The following is a 17582-nucleotide window of genomic DNA, read 5'->3' as shown; positions in this document are numbered from 1 at the left end:
GTGTTACATCATCATATCTCTTAGTTATTCTCTTAATTCTCAACTTTGACATTTCTGACATTTATTTCTCTATTACTAGTTCCTTATACTCCTTCCATGTGTTTTTAGTGATACTGTAAAGTCAGTCCTACAGGAAGCTTCAAGTGGCCTATCTCTTCAAGAAGTAACGTCACACTTCCAATTGATGAATCTCCACTATGTCGTAACTGATTTAAAAGAGTAAATTTCCTACTAAGATAAATTCTGCATAAGAATAAGGAAACTTTTTTTAACTGTGCAGGCAATTAAGCACTGGCAAAGATTGCCCAGAGGTGCCCTGATGTCTCTATATATCAAGATACTCAAAAGATGTCTGGGTATGTCCATGCATTTCTACTCTTCCTGCACTGAAATTAAGGACCTCCTTTTCCCTGCATCCTGGTCCTGGCATGGGCATTATTTTTCATTTGGTCTCAGTGCTCTTGTTCTCACTTTCCATTCTCATTTGGGCCACCATCCTGCTCAACATCTTCATCGATGATCTTGATGAAGGGATAGAGTCCACCCTCAGCAAGTCTGCTGATGATACAAAGCCAGAAGGAATGGCTGGCACACCAGAAGGCTGTGCTGCCACTCAGTGAGACCTGGACAGGCTGGAGAGTTAGGCAGAAAGGAACAAGATGAGGTTTAACAAGAGCAAGGGTAGAGTCTTGCACCTAGGGAGGAATATCCGCATGCACCAGTACAGGTTGGGGAATGACCTGCTTGGAGAGGAGCTGTGACAAGAGGGACCTGGGTGTCCTTGTGGATGACAGGTTGGCCATGAACCAGCAGTGTGCCCTGGTGGCCAAAAACACCAATGGGATCCTGGGGTGCATTAAGAAGAGTGCGGTCAGCAGGTCCAGGGAGGTGATCTCCCCATTCTACTCTGCCCTAATGAGGCCTCAACTGGAGTATTGTGTCCAGTTCTGGGCTCCCTGGTACAAAAAAGACCAGGATCTCCTGGAAAAAGTTCAGCAGAGGACTACAAAGGTGATAAAGGGAGTGGAACACCTCCCTTATGAGGAGAGCCTGAAAGACCTGGGTCTTTTCAGCCCTAAAAAAAAGAAGACTCAGATGGGACCTGAGCCACATCTATAAATATCTAAGGAGCAGGAGGCAACAGGATGAGGCTGAACTCTTCTCAGCCATGTGTGGTGATAGGATGAGGGGAAAGGGACACAAACTGAAGCATTAGAAGTTCTGCAAAATTGTGCGTGGGAACTTCTTCACAGTGCAGTGATGGAGCACTGCAACAGACTGCCCAGAGAGGTGGTGGAGTCTCCTTCTCTGGAGACATTCAAGACCCATCTGGACACCTACCTGTGCAACCTCATCTACGGAGCTGTTTTGGCAGGGGGGTTGAACTCAGTGATCTCTAGAGGTCCCTTCCAATCCCTACAATTCTGTGATTCTGTGAACTGCTATTATAGTCCTGCCAGCTCTTGGCTGAACTAGACTTCCATATTGGCAGGTCTTGAAGGAAAGAGCTTTCCAGCTCTTGCAACAGTCTACCAAGTTCAGTGAACAAGAATTTCTCAAAAGCTTGTAACTCAGCCAGCTTGAGTAGATCTCAACAGCTATTTCCCATGATGCAGAGGCTACTTCATAACTAATATCATGTCGTTTTTCCCCAAAATATACTTTGTCAAGCCGTTTAATGGAAAAATTAGCCACATTTTAATTGCAGGCAAAATGAATGTTCTTCATCACCCTCAGCCTGAGGAATGACCAAACTGCTCAGTTAAACATTAACAGGCAACTGATGGTTTGGGCACATCACCACTCTGAGAGACTAGAGGGTTTTATAATGAATAGCATCAAACCCTTTCCTAGCAAGCTGTGGTATGAGCACAGTCAGAAACTCTGAAAGGTTTTCATTCATTTACTAATGGAGAGAGATGTAAATACGGAAGTTCATAAATCCAAGTTAACCATTTGAATTGTTTTAATTAATAATAATAATAAAGTAATTGGTTGCTCACATTCTCACATTTCTGAATCTCCTTTCATCTGTTACAGAGGTCACAGATGACACGTAATACTTTGGCTAGAGCAAAACATCCTTCATATAAACAATATAGGTGTAGGACAAAAAGCAAATTCAGCTAGAACAGAAGGTAATATTATATATGATAATTACTACTGTCCAGTCCCTCTGTGTGAAAGTATTCTGGAAAACATTCCTTTTAGAAGAATTAATATTACATTACAAATGCATTATATTAAGACACTCAAGACTATTTATAAAATTAAGTATGTCTTTCAGAACAGCACTTTTATATATGAAATCTTCCCAGCAAACCAGACTTGTGCATTAGCAGCAGCCAAACATACATTTGGAACAGTCTAATTGTACAGCATAACAGCTGATAAATTGCATATTTCAGCTGCCTCTGTAAAGATGGCTGAAAGCCCTTGGTTCAAAGAGACAAAATGTGTTATGAGATACTGTAATACACACTTGTTTGGTATTTTAATGCCTTTTAAATAACTAAAAGATATGGAAATTTTCCAGAACACACGCCAAAATCCCTTACTCTCAGATTGTGATTTATTTATAGTCTATCTATTTTATACACATTAGAAGCATTATATATACTTTTTTCCCCTCTGAAAAAACTGCCATGTTTTATAGGGAAAAAAGTATATACAAATATACATCTATACTTCCTGATATCTAGTCTAAATCTACCCTCTTCCAGTTTAAAGCCATTTCCCTTCATCCTGTCCTGTCCTCCCCAGCTTTCCTGTAAGTCCCCTTCAGGTACAGGCAGGCCACTATGAGGTCCCCCCCAGAGCCTTCTCTTCTCCAGAATAAAGATCCCCAGCTCTCTCAGCCTGCCCTTCTAGGGGAAGTGCTCCAGCCCTCTGATCATCTCTCATGGCCCTCCTCCGGACCTGCTCTAATATCTTAATGACTTTCTTGTGCTGGGGGCTCCAGAACTGGATACAGTACTCCAGGTGTGGTCTTATGAGAGGAGAGGGGAAGAATCACCTCCCTCAACCTGCTGGCCACACTTCTCTTGATGCAAACCAGGATATGGTCAGCCTTCCACAAGCCATATCTTCAAGCTGTCTGATCCTGAATATTAGATCTACTATTAAACTTTTCCATGACTTCTGAGATAGTGTAATCTCAGAAAACTATCTCTGGGCTGTGAAGTGAGAAGCCATAGGCTTGCAGGTGCCCAAGTACTCTGCTCAGGTATTTCTTTCTTTCCCCACGTATACTTTCTACAACAGATTACAGAAGGATTAAAACTGTAGCAAATTAATAAATTCTGATAAAATTAATTAGAATATTGATTGTAAGTAGAAGGACATAATGAAGGAAATTTATAGCTGTTATCATTATGTATTTTAAAGGTTATTTTACAATTATTCCAGAAATCTCCCTGCTATCTCTCAGAAGGAAAAGAAAATTAAAAACTCACAGGACTTCAGTTTGGAAGGACAGGTGCAGTTGGCCACCATCACAGACAAAGCTGTTTCTCAACTGGTACCAACATTACAGTGAGGACACAGGTCTAGGAGTGATGTAAGCACTTTACTTTCAGTCTTAACACTGATTTCCAGTAAACTGAATTTTACATTAAATTAGAATGACATTTAAATAAGTGCACTACAAACCAACTCTCTCTTTGGTTCTCTTATCCTACCAGTACTGCACTGGGGTAGGGATCTCTACTGTATTAATGCATCTGTCTCTTACACATTGGCTTCAGCTGTTTTACAAAACACCACTCAGGAAAATAAAATAAAATATAAAAAATAAAAAACAAACAAAAAAAAAAGATTATCCTTTCAAGTAAGGCCATACATACTTCTATTTTTTCTTTTAATAAGTTGAACTCCAATGTTGGACATTTTCTAGGTTTTACAAGAACCTAAACTACCTACATCAAAGAATACTGGCCTCATTTCTTAGATGACAACAAAAACAAAACAGAAAAGACTCTTGGATTTTAACTGTCCATTGGAACAGTGGAGACCTACAGCTCCAGGGCTCCAAAGTTCAGTTCTGATTTTATCCTAAATAATCTGGTTCCTCTTTGAGCAGCCTGAATGGAGAAACATTCCTAAAATATATAATTGCAATAATAGAAAGCTTCACCAGATGAAGAACTCAAATAGTATTCCTCAGTGCGTATCTCAGTTCTGCACTCACACTCTGACTGACCACGCTGGCATCTTTCCACATTCTGCATTAGCTCAAGTTAATTTTTCTTGTAGGATTTTTTTTTCTGATAAGGTGAGATGCATTAAAGAGATTGAATGCCTTGTAGAGAAGCAGGATGTTGCAAAAGAGGAGACAAGAACCCACTAATTCTAATGCTTTGACATATATATAATACAATTAAAACAAACAAAGATGAAAGTGCAAATAGCAGTTCAAAACCAACAGCCCAAAATCCTTTGAAACTATTCCAGTTGACAAATCAGATTAGACAAGTCATTTACAGGGGTGATTTTACTTTAACACTTCAGAAAAGATAGAGAAGATGGAAATAATCTCCTCTCTGATTGGAAGGGAGGAAATTATTTTCTTTTACATTTGATTTCCTTCCTAGCACTATTTTCAGAGCTGAATTATCTTCAGGTTTTTCATGACTGCCCAACTCAAAACAAACAAACAAAAAATTAACATTATGTGAAGGGTCCTCTTAAAGAAATATATTGAATCAATTAAGGACATTCTACATGACACATATAGGGTTCTACAAAGAAGAAAACTGAATAAGCAGAAGATGTAATTGAAACATCACATTTAAATGACTCCTGAAATATCTTATGATTCAAACCTACATGAAATAAATAGCAGGTTGATACACAGAGCAGACTTTGATCATTTGAACGAATTTGGCTTGACTTCCCTTTTCAGTGGGTTGGAGGCGTGAGGAATAGTGGAAAAATGAGTAACACAAGCAAATGGGAATCTGGCTGCAAATCTGAAATCCTTTAAAAAATAAACACCTCATTCTTCAACATTGCAAAGGTCACCTTACTACACAAAATATTAAATCAGTTCAATTTCAGCACATTTAACATTCTGGTGCTCTTTGTAAGATCAGTGTCCTTTCACAAGACTGGATCACTGAATACTCAACTCATCAGGTGCCCTAAGAACCACTTTTACTAGGGTTTATCAGCAGTCATAGATTTCCTATTTTCTACTGAACAAAGCTCCTTAAACTCCATAGTTCTTTCAGTCCCAACCACATGGCAGATGTCTTGAGCTCTTGGTATCTCTGATATGTTGAGTGAAAATGAGAAATACAGAGAAGGTATCCCTTAGCAAACATAATTGAACTTGCTTATGATAATTATTTTATCTAAAAAAAAAAAATAATTAAAAAAAATATCTTCAACTACATAAAAAAAAAATCTCTCATGGAAGTCAATGCAGTACATCACTATACTCCCTCCTAGGAATTGCCCAAGACTATTCTTTTCCATTAGGAAACATGCTCGAGGATACACTCTAACACAGAAGCTGCAGCATTTGTCTCTCATCATCACACAGCTCTGCAGAGCAGAGCACACCCAGCACAGTCCTCCATTAAGAGCATCACAGAATCACAGAGTGACTGAGGTTGGAAGGAACTTCTGGGTCCACCTGGTCCAACCCCTGCTCAAGCAGAGCCATCCACAGCATTCTTCTCAGGGCTGCATCCAGGCAACTTTTGATCATCTCCAAGAGATCTCACAACCTCTCTGTCCAATCCATGCCAGCATTCCATCACTCTCACAGCACATAAGTGCCTCCTGATGTTCAAAGGGAACCCCCTGTGTTTCACTTTGTGCCTGCAGTCTCTTGTCCTGGCACTGGACAGTACTGAGAAGAGCCTGACTCCATTTTTCTCATATCCTCTCTTCTGATATGTTCCATAAATGAGACCTTCCCTCTGAGACTTTTCTTCTCCAGGCTATGAGATTCCTCACTCACTCAGCCTTTCCTCATAGTACAGATTTTTCAGACCCAACCTTAGTGGCTCTTCTCTGGACTCTCTCCAGTTACTCTAATCTCTCTTGCATAGAGATTCATGGAATCTCACAAAGAGAGAAGTCTGAAATCAAGGCTACACACCCTAATACTATAGGTCTGATCTCATCTTTGCAAATGCAACATCATGCAATGAAAACTGCTTGAACCATACGGATATTGCACCAATCACTACATAACTGCTAGTTACAAAGCAGAGCCTAACAGCTATTTAAAATACATTCCCAATACACATAAGAAACAGCTAAGCCCATTCAGCTGTAAAACTACCTTGCTCAGCTTCTGCTTGCTACACAAGAATTGGCAAGGGATGGGGAACAGCACTGTACTTCTTGGAACCAAGAGCCTCATGTATCTTAAATGAACATAATAAACTTTTATTTTGCAGACCAGTCATACAAAGGTGTTGTACTTTGAGGAAGCAGCTCTTTCAGAACAAGAAAGAAAAGCCAAGACATTAAACAAGGTGTCAGGGGGAAAACATCCATCAGGCTGAGATGAGTCCAGGCAAGGATGGAAGAAATAACCAATTAGAACAAACAAATAAACAAAACATTCCTTTAGACAAGAAAGAATCCAAACGATAAAAATAAATCAGTGCTCCTTAGAGACACTGTTCAAAGACTGGAAAATAAAAACCTCTTCTTTTAACTTAATGTGTCTTCTTTCTCTGACATATATTTTCTACTTGTTCTATTTGTCAAATCTGTTTTTATTCTCCAAATACTCTGACTGAATGAAGTCTTAAGAGTTTTTGTCTTCCTCCTGCTTTTGCCTTAAAAAATCTCAACTCAATCTCTTAATTCCCAGATGCCTGATTGCTTCCCTTTTCAGTTCTGATGTTAGACTTCTGATTAAGTGTGACTTCAGACAGTCCACATCAAATCACACTTAATCAAAATTCCTTTCATCATCTCGGCCCTTTCTATCCCAATGAATCAGAAATAATTTCTCCACTGTGAAAAGCATCATTGGACATCAATGGACTGATAGGTGTGTTTTCTGGAATTCCCTCAACTACCTCAGTCTTAACACATTTTGATACTATTTCCCTCTACAACTTTCTTTCATCACAAGACTACAAGTCTACTGTGTTTGTAATAATTCTTTCAAAGGCTACTCCTTCATATGTCAAAACTAAACACTCAGCCTCTGCCAGTAGAGATCTCTGTATATGGGCACATTTCCAGTGTATGCAGATAGTTTACAGAACTGCCTTCTACAAGGGATTTTCCCAGTAATAAGCAAGGATGTTGCACAAGCACGCACATTAATGAGGAGCAAGTCCTTCAACGTAGCCTTCCCTGCAATGTAATTGTCAATGGTTTACGGGCAGGTTCGGCCCGGTTCCGTGATGATTGGTGCAGGGGACCCACAGACCCACGCCCCAGGAAAGGGGAAGGGGGAAAGGAAAAAGGGAGATGGGCCTAGAAACAGAACAGCAGCAACGATCTGAGGAGGAAAGCTAATTTACTAAATAAGATATCGGAAAGCAAAATAATACAATATAATACAATTGGAATTAAAGCTAATTAATCAAATAAAATGAGCAAGAGAGAGTGTCCGATAAACCAAAAGCCTTATGCTAACGCTGAAGGCGGACGGCAGCGAGCACCCACTGCTGTGTTGATCCCAAAGGAAAGAGAGTGTCCCGTGACCACAGACAGTTTTTATCTTTTCCCTCTGAGTGGAAATAAGTAAAAATGCAAAGCATCGCAAAGTCCTCTGGGGAATGTAGTTCTTCTCTTCTGAGACAGGTATACCTGGAGCTATCGATGATCCACGGAGCTGGAGCACTAACTCTTTCACTCTAAATGCACCACATGATGTTATGATGTGGAATATCAATACCAAAAATCATAAAACCATGACAGTAGTCTTTATGGTATAGAAGTGAACTACATCACTGGTATGGAAAACTAACTTTAATTTGCACTGAGAAAGGTTGGTCCTGCAGGATTCATGGATACAGCTACATGCAGGTCGCTTTCAGCTAAGACAGCTTCTGAAGACTGGAGCACCAGTTTGCATCAAGTAGAACTGTCTCAGCTCAGCTCCAGTTCTGCAGCAGCCCAGCCAATGTGTTGTCCTGGCTGTGAGCTGGCTTCATACGGTCATGAGCTTTTCAAACTGTGCAGTCTAAGGTACACAGTACTTTGACTATTTGGTTACTTGGGAAGTTTCACCTTGCAGACACTGGAAAACTGACTGTAAATTAAAATATTCAAAGAAAACTGAAAGACAGTGGTTTTAAATGCTTTTAATAGGGCATTTTAGTACAACTGTCAGGGAGGTTAACAACAGCTTATTTGGTAAGCACATGGGACAATATATGGACACAAACTATGAGACAACTGGTTTCTTATTCTGCTTTTGAGATGAAAACATTGCTGCAGTCATGCAGTAATGCTATGATGGACTGGGGAGCCTGTCCACTAACAGGAATCCCACACATAGTCTCCATTAATCTTTAACTAGATTCAGCAGAATCATAGGAAGGGCAGAACTAAAGACACTGTGACACACCAAATTAAAGGGATCCAACTCCAGCAGCATAGCTCTCTAGAGATCAGCAGGGGCAGAATTAGCCTTGAAGAGGACATTAGAGAGGGAGTGCTCAAAGGCTAGTGGTACCAGCTGACACCCAGGGATGGCTTCCAAGGTCCAAAGTAAAGCACCAAAAAGTTCCATGATGTTACAGGATGCTGGGCTAATCTAATAAAATTTGCTGAAGACAACCATGCAACATTACTCAACGCAGAAACAACTTGAGATCTGTCACAGGAATTAATGACATCTAAGATCCTAAAGTGCAGACTCCCACAAGGTACTATTCATCACACCTGGTTTCAATCTTCTAAAAGTTGTGCATCTAGTCTGAGCACTGCCTACCCACTATGTCTGAACTAAGCAAAGAGACAAGATGCTCTAGATGAAGATGATGTGTCACTGTCAGCAGGTGACTTTGCCTTTCTTATGTTCAGTTGTCAAATATTTAGATGGATGAAGTTAGGTAGAAGAAACACCATCTTGGGAGACAACCTCTCCCCATCCAGTTTACCACCAAAAAATTATTATGATAATACTTAGCCGACAGATCAACCAACATATTCCATCTACGGAGAACATATCTTCTGTCTCAAGAAGTACCAGGCAATATGTTTTCTAACCTCTAGACAGAGAAATATTTCTATCAATGTGTAGAAGGCCCTACGGAAAAACACATAATCCTAGGCACAAATTTTGCAAGAAATGCGTTTCCACAAAAGAAGAGCAAATGCAGAAAAGAGATATTAGTGTGATCAGACAAGTGCAGAGATGACCCTAGAAAAAGGGCCAGAAGAGGTTGATCTGTTAAGCATAGTCAACTAAGGCCTAAGAAAAAAAATGTGGTTGCTTTCTAAACTATGAAGAAAGCCAGCCCTTGAGAGGGAAAAGAACTATTTATACTCAAATGACATTGCTGGCATGGAAACAGATGTCTACAAGTTAATAGCAAATTACTGCTGACAGAATGTTAGAAGATGGTTTCAAAGCCTTGGAGGTATAACTTTCCAATTGGAACACTGGGCACAACCTAATGAATTTTGCAAATAAAAGGAGTATTTTTACAATTAAAATTTAAATCTTTAAATATGAAGATTTAAGATCAAATGCTGGCTGATATAGGAAAGGACTGGACTTGATCCAAATGGTGTTTTCTTGTCTTATGCTTTCATACAAGAAGTACTACTCAAATCTACTCTCCCTCAGCCCAGTTCATTCAGGCTTCCCCATCATTGCCTTTGCCTTTAAACATATCCAAATACATTCACATTACTCTTCACATCCCCTCAAGGCCTTTGTCTTAAGCTTCTCCTTCTGTCACTCTCCTTACTCTCCCCTACTTCTATAAATAGTACTCCAAGGCAGGCATCAGACATGCGAAGTTTCAGTCCAGGCAACATCTGTAGGCTTTCCTGGACACACTGTCCTTTTTGTTCAACTTTGAGGCTGCATCTTTCTTTGGGAAAAGTAACTGAAGTGGTCAGTAGGAGAGAAATCTACTGAATTCCCATTGCTGAATTTCCTTTGACTGTTGCTGTTTCTAGGATTTTATTGGCCTGACTCCAAGAGTAACTTCTGTAGCCAAGAAATCTGCCTACATAACTGATTTCTTACAAAGTGGGCGGAGGACTGTTGCATACAGGCAGGCTGTTATTAGGATAAACAGGAAAAAAAAGACAAGGTGCTTCACGTTCATATTTAGCTGAGTTAGGAGGCATGCTCCCATCAGAATGAGATGCATGGAGGACTGACACGGCTGGTCTTTAATTCTGTGATAAGCCACTGATGCTCATCCTGCAGCAGCTCAGCCCAGATTTCATGCCACTGTCAAAAAGTGCATCCACTTTTGTTGCTTTAAATGCATGCCACCCAGCATAAAATGATCCCACTGTCACTACAGTTTACTAGGAAATATTCTCCACTGCCACGTTTGTGTCTGCTTTTGTTGATGTAACCTAAATACTAACTGCAAAATCACAGAGAGGTCACTATGCTCTGAATGCACAAATATCTTACAGGCCTTTTGTGCACATAATGGACAAAACAAGCAAACAAAAACACTGCAACAATCCGTGGCCACATCATGACCCCAAAAACTAACGACCCCAGTGAACTAATGCTTCCTTTAGTCAGTGAAGACACTAAAGCCTTTGTCTCTAAAATAGCAATGTAGCATTGCTGTGTAAATGCTTTTCAATTGGCTGTCACATATGCTACACTGCACAGAGAGACAGTAAGATACTGAAAGATGTATAGTTGCAGTTTACTTACACAGCTGTGGCTACACGAAGTTCTATTTTTAGCATTAACCTAAATAGGAGATGTAAAAGCACAAAATGGTCTCACACTTCCATATATGTAAAAAGCATCCAAGCCTGTCATTCAATTCGGTAGCAAAGGAGGACCAACTATACAGAAATAAACCAAAATTTTGAAAGCACATTGAATTTCTGGAACTTCAACTAACTTGTAGTATACATAGACATTTCTCTGTCTTCTGGGTACTAAAAATTATAATCCTAAGAACACTTCATTTAACTGGAGATTTAATTTCTGCTTACATTCTAATTTTGGAGTCATTCCTGGTGCTTTGCTTTATAACAAAGAAGTTGTTCCCACTTCCTTTTAAATATTTGATGCTTACTTTCTACTACATTTCAGTTCAGAGGGTAATGATGTTCATATTTATAAATCCAGATGAGATGAAAGCATGTAAACACAAAAATCAATTACCAAATTTATGATTTATGTGCTGTTTTTTATTGAAATATCTATTGGTAAATACTGAAAAAAAAAAACCCACCAAGATAGTCCTCTCATTTTAACATAAAAGGAGTGGAAATATTCATCAACAATAGAGCAACTGCGATTTTTATGCATAGAAATCACATTCAAATCTATAGGGATTTGGGATAAGGAGCAGTTTTCAAGAATGAGTGACAGTTCTCTTTTCTATCCAACACAACTAGAAACCATTTTCCAAGTAACTCTTTCAATTATTTCTATTTCACTTTTTTTCTAAAACTTCACAATCCCAAAGGCGGAATAGAAGTCGGAGTATAGCAACTGCATTTTCTATCCACTCCTGATTTTCATAACTTGGAATTTCTGCAATAATCATAGAATAATAGAATGGTTGGGAAGAGACTTTAAAGCCCACACAGTTCCAGCTGCTCTGCTGTGGGCTGGTTGTCACCCACCAGACCAGGCTGTCCCAAGCACCATTCAACCCAGCACCTTCAAGGCAGCAGTGCCACAGCTTCACCATTCTCATCATGAAGAATTTCATTTTTATATCTAATGTAAATCTGTAGTTTCTACGTTTTAATCCACTACCCCTTGTCCAGTCACTGATAAAGTCCCTTCACAGCTTTCCTGTAGCCACCCTTTTAGGGACTGGAGGTCTTCCCAGAGCCTTCTCCCCTCTAAGTTAATCAGCCCTCTTCTGCTCAACTCAGCTAACTCACAGCCTTTGGACTTCTCACATATGTCACATCTATGTACATCTATCACAGGAGCTAAGGAAAGAAAACTGACCAAGAAAACATACAGAATTTATTTTCACCACTATGAAAAGCTCCTGAAAATGTGTATCACACCTCAAGGCTAAAAATTTACCTGAATGGCTGAAATATGGACTAGATTATCTTAGTAGCCTTTTCTGACCTTAATGATTCTGTGTTTCTGAATATATGAGGTATTTATCTTCAGCTACCTCAGTATACCTTAAATGTGTGTGGCTCACTTTGTCATGACATGACCATGCTCCAATCCAAAAAGAGTTTTCCAGTCAGATTCTGGCTTTAGGAAATACATAGAAGGATATGAAGTTTCCTCCAGGCATCATGAAATTATACCTGCTCTCCTGGAGGAGTTTCTTAGAGGCCACATGCTTGGGAGAAAATAAGTGAAAGGAAGAAGTACTTACCATGAGGACAGCACTCAAATGATCACTTTGGATCTGCTGCACTTGGATGCAGGGTCCTGGCACTTGTAACCTTGAGCCACTGGGAACATTCCCAGCATCCCCATTTGGGATGCCACTGTTCTCTTGCCCAAGGCCTACAGATGCCCTGTACAAGTAAGTATGAGTCAGTTTACCCACACCAGTAACCTCCAGCATGTCTGGTGGGATGTGGGAGCTGGGAAGCATGTGTACACTGTATCGATATTTCTCATAGTCATCAGCTGAGTAGCAACAAACACTGCAACAGCAGCCCTGGCGGTGACAAGCCCAGCAGTGGCACAGCCGTGCAATGGCAAGAAAGAGGAGGAACACTGTAAAGATGAAGGAGACACAAGAAAGAGAAACAATCAAGTAGATGTTTGTAGCATTGAGCAGTGGTGGCTGCTCCCCATTATCATCGAAGTCAGGCAGAGCCTGGGGCAGAGTGTCAGCCAGCAGGATGCCCACAGTCACCGTGGAGGAGAGCGGCGGTTCCCCGTGGTCCCGCACCACCACTACTACCTTGTGCTTAAGGAGGTCGGTAGAGCGCAAGGAGCGGGTGGTGCGCAGCTCACCCGAGTGCGGTGCCAAGCGGAACAGTGTGGAGTCAGAGGAGTGGGCGAGGTGATAAGAGAGCCAGGCATTCTCTGCATTGTCCTCATCATCTGCCACCACTTTGGTCACTAGGTAGTCCTCGTCAGCCAGGCGGGGCACAACTTCCACTGCCACTGAGCCGTTCTGGACGATGGGGTAGAGGATGGCTGGGGCATTGTCATTCTGGTCTGAGATGTAAACATTCACAGTCATGGCAGCACTCAGGGCTGGTGACCCATTGTCCTTGGCTTCCACTTGGAAATGGAAGCTTCTAAGCTGCTCAAAGTCAAAGGCACGTTTTGCATAGATGCTCCCATTGACCAAGCTCACAGACAAAAAGCTGGCCAGGGCACTGCCTGCAACCGTTGAATTCCTGAGTATGTAAGAGATCTGCCCGTTCTCCCCTATATCAAGGTCAGAGGCTGAGACCTGGTAGAGAAAAGCACCAAGTGGATTGTTCTCCTCCACAAACACATCAAATGTGTCAGCAGCAAAGACAGGGGGGTTGTCATTCACATCAGAAATCTGCACCCAAAGGGTCTGCTGAGTGGTGATGGGAGGAGCTCCCAAATCTGTGGCAGTGATGGTGACGTTGTACTCACTGATCAGCTCTCGGTCAAGGAGCCTGCTGGTGACCAGGCTGTAGTAGTTTTCCAGGGAAGGTTTTAACTGGAAGGGAAGGTTATCAGGGATCTGGCAGGTTACTTTCCCATTCTCCCCAGGGTCCTTATCCATAATACTCAGCAGCGCTATCACTGTGCCAGGAACAGCATCCTCAGGGATGGGATTGGAAAGGGATGCAATCATTATCTCTGGGCCATGATTGTTCACATCAGTGATCTCTACTAGCAGCTTAGCTGTGCTTGACAAGGCAAATGCCCCTTTATCCCTTGCTTCAATAAGCATCTCAAGGAGAGGTCTCTGAACTGCTAAATCGCCACTCACTGTCACCTCCCCAGTGTGTGGGTGAATTAAGAACATTTGCTGTAGGTCAGAAGCCGTAGCATTGCTAAATGAATACGTGATTTCTCCATTGGGACCTTCATCCAAGTCCGTGGCATGCACTTGTACTACCAACGTGCCACTGGGGGAGTTTTCCAGGACACTTGCCCTGTAGACTGATTGCTCAAATTCTGGTGCATTGTCATTGGTATCCAGAACAGTCACAATGACAGGGACATCACCAGACCTTGGAGGATCCCCACCATCTTTGGCTGTAAGAACAAGTCTATGGGTGGCTTGCTGCTCCCTGTCTAAGGTTTTCTTCAGCACCAACTCAGGATACATACTCCCATCCCCGCGTGTCTGCATTTCCAAATGGAAATGTTCATCAGGGTTCAGAGTATAATTCTGGACACTGTTAGTACCTTCATCGAGATCTTGGGCATTAGGGAGTGCAAACCGTGCCCCAGGTGACAGGAACTCAGGCACACTTACATGATATTCACTTAAAGGAAAGCTGGGGGAGTTGTCATTTACGTCCAGGACTTTAAATACCATCCTATAAAGCTCTAGAGGGTTTTCAAGCACAAGTTCATAATTCAGAAGACATGTAGATTTTAGTTCACAAAGCTGCTCCCTGTCTATTGGCTCATTAACAGATAAAACCCCCGTGGTTGCATTTATATTAAAATATTGCTTACTTGAACCGGTGATCATGCGAAATTTCCGGGCTGAAAGTGCAGCCGCGTTTATTCCTAAATCCTTTGCTACGTTTCCGACAGACGCTCCGCGCTCCGTTCCCTCAGCGATGGAGTACACCACTTGCCCCTTCGCGGTGCAGCAAATAAGGCAGAAGACCATCCAATAGACCCGCATTCTTCCTCCCCTGCTCAGCTCCCCGCAGCCCGACTCGGCAGGAACATAATCCAATATTTCAGCGGCCAGCCCAAGTTCCCAGCGAGCGGGCACCGGGACACACCGGCGGCACAGAGAGGAGAAGTTCCCTGCAGGCGCAGGAGGCGCTCCGGTCCCGCGCAGTTCCTCCGCCGCCGCTCCGCCGCCGCTCTCTGTGCCCGGCGCCGCGGCTCCGCGCGTCTCTTACCGGGCGCACGGCGGCGGCCCACGGCGGAGGCGCCACCCAGAGGCCGCGAAATCACCTACATGCCGGGGGAGGGGGCTGCGAGACCTCCACCGCTACCCCTCCGCCGCTTCTGACTTTTTATTTCCACCCTCCCCCCCACCCCTTTTTTTTTGCTGTTGTTGTTCCTCTTTCTCCCTTTTTCTTTTTTTCTCCCCTTTTTATTTTCCTCCTACCCCTTTCTCTTTTTTTCTTCCCCCTTTTTCCTTTATTTCTCTCCCCTTCTTCCCCCACCCCCCAAATTATTTTTCCCTTTTCTCTCCTTCTTTATTTTATGTTTTTTCGTCCCTTCAGAAACCCGTCGCTGGGAGGAGGCTCCCAGTCCCCGACTTAAGGACATGGCTGAGTTTCCGTGAGACTAAGATGCAGCGCAGCCCCCACACCCTCCCCCTTTCTGCTCCAGCTAGACGATGTGCCCGCCACTGTCAGAGTATGGACTGGAAGGAAAACACGTATGAGAAGTGACAGGCATCGGCTAAACATGGGTTAGCACAGTCCCAGCACGCTTCGGCTGAGAACAACATCTCCCAGAGGGGTTTTAAGAGCACGATTAAAGGAGGCAGCAGACTCTACCCTTGTTAAACTAAAAACGGAGAAGAAAATTAAAAAAAAAAAAAAAAAAAAAAGCCTATTTCCTGCTTACTCTCTGGACAGAATAAATGAACTCAGATTTCGGGAGGAAAGGTGGGTCACTCTGATGGCAGTCCCAGTTTGATCACCCGCAGCCACAGGTGAGCTCCCATCCTACATCCAGAGCAGGATGGGACGGCTCAGCTGGGTGGGAGGACCGGGAGGCTGCAGTGGGAGAATTGCTTGCACAGAAGACCGGCGCCAGAAAGCTCTTGCATTTAGGACATGCTTAGGAACTGTGAGGAGAGATGAACTGATACCACATAGAGATAACAGCCCATGTGTGAAAATCAAAGCTGTCTGCTCCCCCAGCCCACTAAGCAGCTGAGAAAGGGCAGAATATGCTGCAAAATACCTCCTGGAAAACCTTCCCTCAGGTGATCTTCAGCAGCAATTTACCCCCTGGCTTCGACCCAGATGATCCCCTCTGGTCTCCTCTGATTCCAGCTTCCTTCTCTGAGAGCTTATTATCATCACAAGATCCAATCGATCAAAAGCTATAAACCCACAGCAAGGAGAGAACTTAACCCTTCCAGCATTCACTGCTTCTTTATACAGCTGAGAAATGACAGGCAAGTAAAGAGTATTTCTATTATATGAAGTATCTGGGCCTTTAAAAACAGGAGAAAACTGGGAACACAGCCATAAGTTGGATATTAAGTAAAAGGAAAAAAAAATCAATAGATTTCTTTGTATCCTCATAGCTCAGCAAAGCCTCACAGAGAGGTTTCTATCCTGTCTGCACCAGAGTAAGCCTTGGTCGGCACCAGCACAAGTATTTGCTGTTATTATGATTTTCTAACTCCAGGTTCTCCTGGGAGTGTCTGAATGTTACATTTTCCTTTTACAGCACTGATAATACAGTACATGTTTACAGCTGCAGGGGCTGACTGAAGGTACTGCAACATTGGTGTCCACCCACCTTAACTCACACAGCATGTAAATTTGTCCAGAGGACTATTGTATGCAGTATATAATATGATACCCAGATTACCCTGGAGCTTGTTTTTTGCTTGATTGATAACAGAAGAGATTCCTAATTCCCACCTAATCACCCTAAAAATGTCACCAAGGCCACCCCAGTCCAAAGGTGCTCTAGGCTTCTTGTCTGCCAAGGTATGATATCTCCTACAATACATGAAAAAAGTGTTCTTACAGTTCTATAGTGATACACAACTGTTAAAAACACCCTGATCCAATGCATTAACACTTCTTGAAAGGAAATACCCAAACTTTGCTTAACATCGACCAATGACAAAAAAAGGACCGGGGCATACGGATGTTGGAGACCCTGTGGCACACACAGCTAAAACATGGACTGTACCCACCAATCAGTGACTGAGTTGGTGATGAAGAAACCCAAGAACTTTGAGTTCAAGAGCCTCCACTGAACAGGTAAACCCATTCAAAGGGCCATAAAAAGAAAAAACAAACAAAAACAAACAACAACAACAAACAACAACCAGACAAACAAACAAAAACGAACACTAAGATTCTAATAACCAGCTGTGGTTATGCATGCTGCTGCCTGAAATACCAGCAGTGCTAGAAGAAACTGGTTAATGAACGAGGGAGAAAAACAGTCAAAGTAATTATATATTTGACTCTTTCCAAGATATACTGCTTCTCTGGAGATGTCTGAGACCCTCCTGGACACCTACCTGTGCAACCTCATCTAGGGAGCTGCTTTGGCAGGGGGTTGAACTCAATGATCTCTAGAGGTCCCTTCCAACCCCCACAGTTCTATGATTCTGTGACCT

At 42.3% G+C, this 17582-nt stretch overlaps 1 protein-coding gene and 1 pseudogene across 1 annotated transcript in view; both read right to left on the bottom strand.

The window, feature by feature from the left end:
• The window catches only part of LOC136047373 (protocadherin alpha-C2-like), a 96942-nt gene that overhangs the window by 59928 nt on the left and 19432 nt on the right, over window positions 1-17582 (bottom strand). The window lies entirely within an intron of this gene.
• LOC136047722 (protocadherin alpha-C1-like) lies at window positions 468-15843 on the bottom strand (annotated as a pseudogene).

This window comes from Cyrtonyx montezumae, unplaced genomic scaffold (genome assembly GCF_038088225.1).
Source record: "Cyrtonyx montezumae isolate F1298 unplaced genomic scaffold, pur_monq_1.0 scaffold_18, whole genome shotgun sequence".
Taxonomy (NCBI): domain Eukaryota; kingdom Metazoa; phylum Chordata; class Aves; order Galliformes; family Odontophoridae; genus Cyrtonyx; species Cyrtonyx montezumae.
This window is presented reverse-complemented; position numbering and strand designations above follow the sequence as displayed.